Source organism: Oryctolagus cuniculus, chromosome 20, assembly GCF_051225735.1.
Source record: "Oryctolagus cuniculus isolate XC-2025 breed Fujian yellow rabbit chromosome 20, ASM5122573v1, whole genome shotgun sequence".
Classification (NCBI taxonomy): domain Eukaryota; kingdom Metazoa; phylum Chordata; class Mammalia; order Lagomorpha; family Leporidae; genus Oryctolagus; species Oryctolagus cuniculus.
Genome location: NC_142886.1, coordinates 8,457,291 through 8,467,574, shown reverse-complemented (window position 1 = coordinate 8,467,574; position 10,284 = coordinate 8,457,291).

The window sequence follows — 10,284 nt, the reverse complement described above, 5'->3', positions numbered from 1 at the left end:
TTAAATGCTCTTCTTACCAAGTTCCAACACTGACCATTTTTTCTACAACTGCATCAAATTATCTATATCTACAGACAGATAATTGCAACTCACTGTCAAAAATGATCCCCTCATTACTCTTCTAAATGACTAGTTACATAGCACTAGGAACAGATTTTAAAGAAACAAGTAGTGATAAAATTCATGCTTTTCAGTTTTGTGTCCAATATCTCTTATTACTCTCTCCCTCCCTTCATGCAGATCTTCCATCTGCCCCTTCCTTATTCATGCTCAGACATGCATCTCTGATCTCACTTCGTTCCCCTTAGGAATTATCATTGTCAAACATATTACCATTTTTCTTATTACATGATGACAATATTTTCAATTTATAACCAGAATGTAACATTGAGAAGGGTAGAAAGTTCATCATCTAGATAATGCCTAGATCATTGTGAAACTTGATAAACATTTGGTGAATAAATAAGAATATAAAGTAAAAATAATTTTTGTTAAAATTTTAAGCAACTTTAGAGGAAGTGAAAATTACTTTGTTTTAATCCTCTGGTGAATTTATCATATAGCCACAACATACTTAAAATTTTCCTTTTCTTTTCATAGACTTTCAGCTTTTCCAAATGTAGATATTATTTTCTATTCATTTAAATACAGTCAGGACTCAATCTGAAGTTCACCAGATGTCAATTTAGGGTGGGTAAAATTTTAACTTTTAACATCAAAAAATACACTAAGAGACTAAATGTGTATTTAAATTCCAATATTATACTTCTAGAAATAGGCTACATTCCTTCAAACTGAAATGAATTATCCCATTTAGTTCTCCACAGGGTGGTAATTATAAATAATGAAATAATGTCTTGATTTAGAAAATAATTTCCTTGAGTTTTGCATATATAGGCCATTTTCCATCTTAATTATTGTGAGAAAGCCAAAGTAATTGTTATTATAGTCAGATTTCTGCTGCAACTATCAGTGACAGATGACTGGGCTATTTATATTTCTTTAACTCAACTCAGATGAAACCTACTGTCTAATAAATTTCAGAAAAAAGCTGGATATATTGGAAGAATAGTGAAGAACTGCGAGAATTAAGGGAGACCTCAAAAGCCAGACCTTGGAAATGGCACATACTAAAGCAGAAGAAAGGATTTTATAGTAGGAAGTGGGTTCCAATCAATTTCTTCCCATGGTACTCATACAGAAAAGGAGACTGGATCATGACCTATCTCTACACACTGGGAGAATTTTTCTTGATCAGTCCTGCCTGCTGCTTTGGGGTGGGGAAACAGCTAATGCTGCAAGGAAAAATTGAGCTCCACATTATCAAACGAAATGGGAAAAACAACAAGGTAAGAAGAATGAGAGTGCACCCTACTGACTGAGTAGACAGTTTAGGGTAGATACATAAAGCCAAGAAGTCATTGAGAAGGGGAATAGGAATAAAATGCAAAGTTGTGTGGTCGATGTTGTAGCTTCCACAAAAGTAGATTTAATTTTCTATCTGGTTTTATTTGTATTCTGATGTCTGAAGACTTTAGAGTTGTACATAAAATCAAAGCCTGGGATAATTTCTGACAACTAACTGAGAAAAATCATTGGCAAAAACAAAAGTGTGACATTATTTCTGAGCTTTTGTTTTCAAAGTTCTCCAACAGAAAAAAAAAATAACCTCTACTTTAATACACCTGAGAGATAAGTGTATAAAAGAAATAAAATATAAAATCCTGTTTTTGTCGATGTATAGGTGAGTGTCCATTAAAACAGAAATGAAAATAGGCCTTCTTGGAGTCCGTATCTAAAACAAGGAACCTGTCCTTCTAACTATTAATTCTCCCATTCGGAGATAAAACACTGATGACCCAATTTGCCTATGTCATGTACTGGATATTGTTATTATGTTTCTACATATTTTTAATGCATGAATGGCTATGGGGATAGTCTGTTTCACAGCAATAAAAACTCAAGTGAAACTATTTCTATGCTTATGATGGTTCATCTGTAGTCTATTTGTGTCAATGTCTATGAAATAGTTTCCCTGTTAACAAAAAGGTTAACTCAGTGGCTGGAACTCAGGCTTACAGTTTTAGGTATCCTGCAACTTTACTAAACTCTTACAACTTTGAATAGTCTCTTACTTGAGTCTTTTTGTCCACCTATAGATAGAATCGTATCATCTGCAAACAGGGACAATTTGACTTCCTCCTTTCCAATTTGTATCCCTTTGATTTCTTTTTCTTGAAAAATGGTTCTGGCGAAAATTTCCATAACGATATTGAATAGCAATGGTAAAGTGGGCATACTTGTCTGTTTCTGGATCTTAGTGGAAATACTCTCAGTTTCTCTGCTTCAATGAGATGTTGGCTGTGGGTCTGTCATATATTGTCTTGACTGTGTTAACAAATGTTCCCTTATATACCAAATTTGCTTGTATACATAAACAAGGCCATAGGTGAGAACAAATTTATAGGATCAGACCATTCACAATATCTATAGAAATTTAAATACCATGAAATAAATTTAACAAATGATGTGAAGCATCTCTTCAATGGCAAATAGAAAACATTTTAAAGGAAATGAAAGAAGACACAAAAATGGAAAAATCTTCCATTTTCATTGATTGGAAGAATTAATATTATCAAAATGCCCCTAATATTCAAAACAATTGATACATCCAATATGATCCCAATAAAAAATACCAATGACATTCTTCTCAGATGAAGAAAAAAAGTTAAAATTCATATGGAAACACAAGAAACCCCAAATAGCTAATGCAATATTAACAAAACTAAACCTAGAGGCATCATAATTCCAGATTTCAAGACGTATTACAGGGTATTTATAGTTAAAACAGCTTGGTACTGGGGCCGGCGCCATGGCTCACTTGGTTAATCCTCCGCCTGCAGTGCCAGTATCCCACATGGGCAACGAATTCTAGTCCCGGTTGCTCTTCTTACAGTCCAGCTCTCTGTTGTGACCAGGGAGGGCAGTGGAGGATGGCCCAAATGCTTCAGCCCCTGCACCCGCATGGGAGACCAGGAAAAAGCACCTGGCTCCTGACTTTGGATCTGCACAGCACCAGCTGTAGCAGCCATTTGAGGAGTGAACCAATGGAAGGAAGACCTTTCTCTCTGTCTCTCTCTCTCACTGTCTATAACACTACCTAATTAAAAAAAACAGCTTGGTACTGGCACAAAAAGAGACCTGTAGACCAATGGAACAAAATAGAAACTCCAGAAATTAATCCAAATGAGCTAAAATTAACTCCTGGAGAAAGGACATTCTCCTCAAGAAATGGTGTTGGAAAAAAATGGATCTACACATGCAGAAATATGAAACAAGACCATTATTTTACACCTTACACAAAAATCAACCACAATAGATAAAAGATCTACATCTATTACCTGATACCACTCACCTACTAGAGGAAAATATCAGAGAGAAACTCTGCAAGACATTGGCATAAACCAAGACTTCTTGGAAAAGATTCCAGAAGTACAGGCAAAGAAAGCCCAAATTGGCAGATGGGATGACATCAACCTAAGAAGCTTCTGCATTGCAGAGGAAACACACAGAAATGTGAAGAGGCAACTGACAGAATAGGATAAAATATTTGCAAACTATGCAACCGTAAAAGTATTAACATCCAGTACCTATAAAGGGCACACGAAAGTCAACAGCAACAAAACAACAGTAAAGATATGGGCAAAAGACATGAACAGGAATTTTTCAAAACATGAAATAAAAATTGCCAACAGACACAAGAAAAATGCTCAGGATCATTTGCCCTGAGGAAATGCAAATAAAAACAACAGTGAGGTTTCACCTCACCCCAGTTGCAACTACTGGAGAATTAAAAAAAATAATAATGTTGGTGAGAATGTGGAGGGAAATTAACTCTAATACATTATTGGTGGGTATGAATACTAGTACAAGCATAATAGGAGACCATCTGAAGATTCCTCAGAGATCTAAAAATAGAGCTACCATATAACCTAGCCATCCTACTCCTGGTAATTTACCCAAATAAAATTGAATCAGCATATGAAAATGTTATCAATACCCCCATGTTTATTACAGCTCAATTCACAATAGCTAAGTTATGATCAACCCAGATATCTATTAACTGATGACTGGATAAAGAAAATGTGGTACTTATACACTATTGGGTATTATTAAGCCATAAAAAAGAAAAGCATGAAATCCTGTCTTTTGCAACTAAGTGACACAACTATAAATCAATATGCTTAGCGAAATAAGCCAGTTCCCAAATGACAAATATGTTTTCTCTGATATGTGGCAGTTAATACAGAATACAAAAAAAAATGTAAAAATGAAATGAACATCTTGTGATTTCATTGTTGTTTTTAGCCCTTGTTTATACACTGGTGGAATTGTGGTCTTTATACTTTTTATTTGTTGAATATTATGGGTAGTGATGCATTAAAGCTATGATTACAGTGGATTGAAATAATATCATTATAAAATTTTTAAAAAGGAAGGAAGGAAGGGAATTGGAGAGAAAAGGGGGAGGGAAGGAAGTATGGTTACCTTCTTAGAATTGTTCCTATGAAATATATGAAATCTGTTCTCTTTATATTAACAAAACATTTTAAAAGTGTTAAGTGTTTACTTTTGGCAAAAGAAAACACAATCAACTGTTCAATTGAATTTTGAGTAAAACATGTAAAAATAATAACAATTTTACTATTGAACTATACTCTATCCAGAGTTTTCACATTTGGAAATTTTGGCATCTTGCTACACACTAGATTCTCCTATAATTAGTTACAATTGGAAGAAATTGCCACAAATTATAGATGTTACTTTAAATTATGCTATAGAGGCAGTTATCCTCTTCAAACCCACTTACTACTAATTGCAAGTGCTATAGCTCTTATCTCAGTAGTGTCTAGTGCTCAATATTTAGTGATAAAAAAATCACAGAATCACAGAATAAAGGGAACAAGACTTATTGTACCTCTGCATGACACACTGTGGTGGGAAAAGGCCGCCATGGATGGCAGAGGTAACAAAAACATGATTGATTTCAATAGAACCTTATATGTTGCAAACACTAGCTTGTAATCATGGTTCATTATGAAAGAATAAAATGTCTGATTTCTAGCTTAGTTACGTTGCTCTACTTCACATTTAAATCTTAAACATCTCTTTTCAATTCATTTATATTAATTGTTACCTCTATTTCACTGAGATTTTTTTTTAAAAAAAAGATTTATGTATTTGAAAGGCAGAATGACAGAATCCACTGATTTGCTCCCCAAATGATCACAACACCCAGGGCTGAGCCAGGCTAAAATTAGGAGTCAAGATCTCTATCCTGCATCCCACATTGGAGTTAGGGTCCTAAGCACTTGGGCCATCCCCTGCTGCCTTTCCAGGTACATTAGTAGGCAGATAGATCAGAAACAGAACAACGGGACTTGAACTGGCACTCTGATATAGGATGTCAGCACAGCAAGCAGTGGCTTAGCACACTGTTCCACAATGATGGTCTGGTCCCACAGCTGCTTTCTGGTGTGCAACATGACTTTCATCATGTTATGCTTCTTGTCTAAAACGTGTGATATAATAAAGCTTTACATGCGATATTTTCTCTTTAGAAATGAATTCATATCACATTTTTGAGATTACAGAAATATAAACTGGAGCTAAGTAAAAAAATGAACAGAAATTAGTTGGTAGAAACAGGTAACTTGTTATATTATATTCAGAATATTAACTTTTCTGAGGCATGCCTTCCTTTTCAGTACCATGAGACTGACAGTACCTCTTATGATGAGCTAGGCACATAAGATAGGGTTAATTTATGGTGGTTATTTTCATGTTAGTTAATCAGAACACAGCTTGTTCCATTTGCCCTAGGTTTTAAATCACAAGCTGGGGAACTTTCTATGGAAGGACTGATAGAAAATATTTCAGGCATGGCAGTGCACACCATCTCTTTTGCAACCATGCAGGCCCACTGTTGTACTGTGAAATCAACTGGGAAATGGACAGGTTGTGTCTCAATTATCCGTGCTTCAATTCATACTGACAATCTATGTTCTAAAGCACAACACTTGGTGTCATTAGCTAAAAAATCACTGGATTCAACATTTTTTATTTTGTTTATCATTTATCCTTACATACTGATTATCTGAGTTGCAATAAAACATTACTAATAGAAATGAAGTAATCATAATAAAGTGTACAAAGAATTTTGTATCTGCAAAATTTACATCCATCTCAGCCTTTATGTGTCAGATGCTGGGGAGAATTTTAAACACGTGTGAACAGACAGCATCATATCTAGACCTCAACAGTCTCAACTGGGCAGGGTGGAGTCTTCTAGAACTGAATTGACTGCCTCTCCTGCTCTTGTTCCCCGGTGCTGCCGCCTAATCTACCTTCACCCTGAGCTGAATGTGGATCCTGTTCCAATACTCCTCCTTCTGTCTGTATTCACTTGTGTTGTTCATCTCAACATCTTATTCTGACCCTGCCTAGACAGTCTCTCTAATCAATGAGTCCAAGATATCAAAAATAAACATCTGTGATCTGGACAGTATATATATTTTTCACTCAAAAATGGGGTACCACCACTTCTGCTGCTCCCTCTCCTGAGACACCCTTTCCTGGCTTAGACAGTTGGCATCGTTCTACTAATCCTTTTAAAACCTACCATCTGTTATATTCCTTTTGACTTTCCCTCCTAAAAATTCCCCTCTACACTCCATACAAATAAACAGTTACAGGTAGATTACAAAATTAATATTTGAACAGTAAAACATTCATACTATTAAAGGAAAATATCTTTACCTCCAGAAAATACTTAAAGCATAATTTGAGCATAATTTGAGAAAAATGGAGAAATACAAAAATAATATTAAGTTTGCATATTATTCCTAAGTTACTATAAAGAGAATGAAGATGAAAGTCTAAAACTAGAAGTTATTTGCAACACATTTACTGATATCAGTAATCAAAACATATAAAGTAACATCAGCACTATAAGACAAAGATAAGCAATTAAAAGACAGACTGACACAGAAAATGAAAAGCAAGACCTAACATACCATTGCCTCCAAAAACACATTTTACACATAAAGGCATATGGAGGAGATGCATTTGAGGACATAAGAAGAATGAATTAAAGTGACTCTTGTACAACTTGGTGACACTATTTAGTGAAACTACTCTACTATGCAAAAGTCACTGAGAGATAAAATAGTAAATATTCTTGTGATAAAAATAAGCTTACACACAGAAATTAGCTTGATTTAGCAAATTGACTTGCACATTCCATGAGTTTCCAAATAACATTTTTAACTGAAAAATATATTCACTTTTGCTAATTTGAGATATACAGCTAAGTTTCACGAAAGATAAAAAGAAGCAAAGAGTTTAAATGTAAAGGCATGTAGAAAGACCCTGAAACACCAATTCAATGAAACAGATCAGCCACACTCATTTTAGACTAATCATACCTTAGATCAGAGAAAATGAGAAAGGTACTGAGATTACTTAATGATAAAGGAGGTAGTTATCTGAAAGACATAAAAATCCTTAGTATGTATGCACCTGTACGGAACATCAAATTACATGAGGCAAAAACTTAGAGTTGCAGTGAACAGTACCAACACACTACTGACAATTAGCATAAATAGCACAGTATAAATACAGAACTAGTGGTAATGAGTATTTACCAATATATAATCATGCAGAGATGCTACTTAATATTAGATGAAAAAGATAAATAAATTAGAATACTCCAAGTATTGGAAAAATCACAAGAATATAGCTGCATAAAATGTCAGTTAATTCATATATGTCAACACTTCCTGCTAAATTTAAATGTATCCAAAACCTACATGCGAATTTTTTCCATTATGTATCAAAATTACTATGCATTATCATGAACAAGAATGACATTGTCCACATCTTCAAAGAGTAAGCTTGAAAGAAGCCAAGTCTCCTAAGCAGTGGGACGCACAAGTGAACTGGCCAAAGCTCAGCCTCAGACAGCAGCAAGTGTGCAAACAAGGAAAGAAAGTCTTTCTAGCACAGTATCAATAGTTCACACCAAATGTTTTAAAATCGAAAAAGAAGAAAAGCCAAGCAACATTTCCCTTTAGTAGAAGTGGTAAAGTGCAAAGTGCACCACAAGAACAAAACCAAAAACAGGAATTGGTCCCCCCTGGAAGCCGGGGTGAATGAGATCAGGAAGACATTGGAACTGACCGAGGCTCCTCCATACACCTGGGCGGTCAGTCCATGGGTGCCTCTATTCCTATCTAATAGAAAACCCAGATGTCAAGAATTATCTTTCCTTTTCCAGACATTATCATCCTATCAACTCATGGTTAATCCAAGAAAATGAGACACTTATTCACAAGCATGGAGCATTCCTACATTGCTGGGCTAAGAGGAATCACAGGGCAGCCAGATTCTACAAAAGATGAAAGGACACCAGCTCAGGGAAGACACCTTCTTCATCCCATCTGAATCGCTTGTGAAAATGTAATCCCCATTTTCAGAATGAAAAGCGGGTCCTGTACGGTCATTATGTCTCTCCCTCAAGAATGGCTGAGGACACCCATGCCTGTGTTCTCTCCAGGGCTTGGAGTCTCCTGCATGCTCCTCCTGAGGCCATGTGCGGTGCTGCACAGCCTCAGGGCTCAGCCAGCGAGAACTCACTGCCTCTCCACTTTGGAGCTGAAATAAAACTGCTTTCTTTCCGGTTTACCCAGTCTGCGGCACTGTGTTATCAGGCACAGGAAACGGACTCAGTCCGTAGGAAGAGCCGTGCTACAAGGACCCCAGCCAGAAAACTGCGGGGACTCAGGGAACCGCTAGGGAGATGGTGGGGGCGCACAGACCACAGCTTCTCCGGGCAGGAACCCCGCACGTGCAGTCCCGGTTCTCTTATTGCTCTCAGACTCACCGCACAACGGGGGAGACGCGGGCTGCAGGGCCCGGACTACGCTGGAGTCGCTGCTTGCGGGGACGGGACGGGTCGGGATGCCCGGGGTCCTGGGTGCTGCCCAGCCTACACTGGACTGGGGAGGGTCCAGGGAGGAGCCGTCCCAGCAGGGCATTCGGGTCTGCAAGTCTAGAGCTGACCACGGGGAGGCCTGGGGCTGACTGCGGTCCTGTTCTGCGGATTCCGCCAGGGACACACGTGTCCCCACTGACGCCCAGCCCACACTCACCATCCCCCAGCTCCCAACGTGTCCCGACACCCTCCTTGCCGGGTCCTGAAGCGAAGACAGACCGCGGAGAGCAGATCTGAGCCGCTCACCGCCTGTCTCCGCCGGTCAGCAGAACACTTCTGCAACCCGCGAGATTTCCTGGTGTTGCTAGGAGGGTGCCTGCTGAGGGCACAGTTGGCACAGCCGCTGAGTCAGCATGACGTAACAGGAGACGCAACCAATCAGAATCCTCTGTGTCGGTGGGGCCCGTGGGGATGGAGGTTTGAGTTCAGGTCTGAAGCCCAGCGCCTCCCTGAAGCTGCAGGCAGGCGCCTTCCTGTGGGCCCCACCTCCTGGAGGCCCTCCTGCCTCACCTGTCCAGTGCCTGTGAGCGAGCTGCGGTTTCAAGCTCCAGTGGCCCGCTGCAGGTGAGTACAATCCACGGCTCTGCCTCTGGACTCCATCTGCTGATTATTTTCTTCATGTCCTCAACTCACTTTTCTGTTACACCGTTTGTATTCTTTTAAATACTCCTTTAATTGATGTATGTTTACAGGTACTGCATAGACTAGTCCTCTACTGGCTCGTTTTTTCTGTTATCTATTTGCTTCCTAGTCTGCCTTAATAACATTTTCTGGATTTGGTGTGGTTTTTGATGTTACATAGTAACTCTGAATTTTATTTATCCAGTAATTTGAATCTTGGACCCAGTAATTTTGTAAATGTTGTATCTGGGCCTGGATTATGTTGAGCTATCTGTGCATACATAGTGTGACTTATGCATATTGTGGTTTAAAAACAGATCCTTGAGGCCGGCGCCGCGGCTCACTAGGCTAATCCTCTGCCTTGCGGCGCCGGCATACCAGGTTCTAGTCCCGGTCGGGGCTCCGGATTCTGTCCCTGTTGCCCCTCTTCCAGGCCAGCTCTCTGCTGTGGCCAGGGAAGTGCAGTGGAGGATGGCCCAAGTCGTTGGGCCCTGCACCCCATGGGAGACCAGGAGAAGTACCTGCTCCTGCCATCGGATCAGCGCGGTGCGCCGGCCGTGGCGGCCATTGGAGGGTGAACCAACCGCAAAGGAGGACCTTTCTTCTCT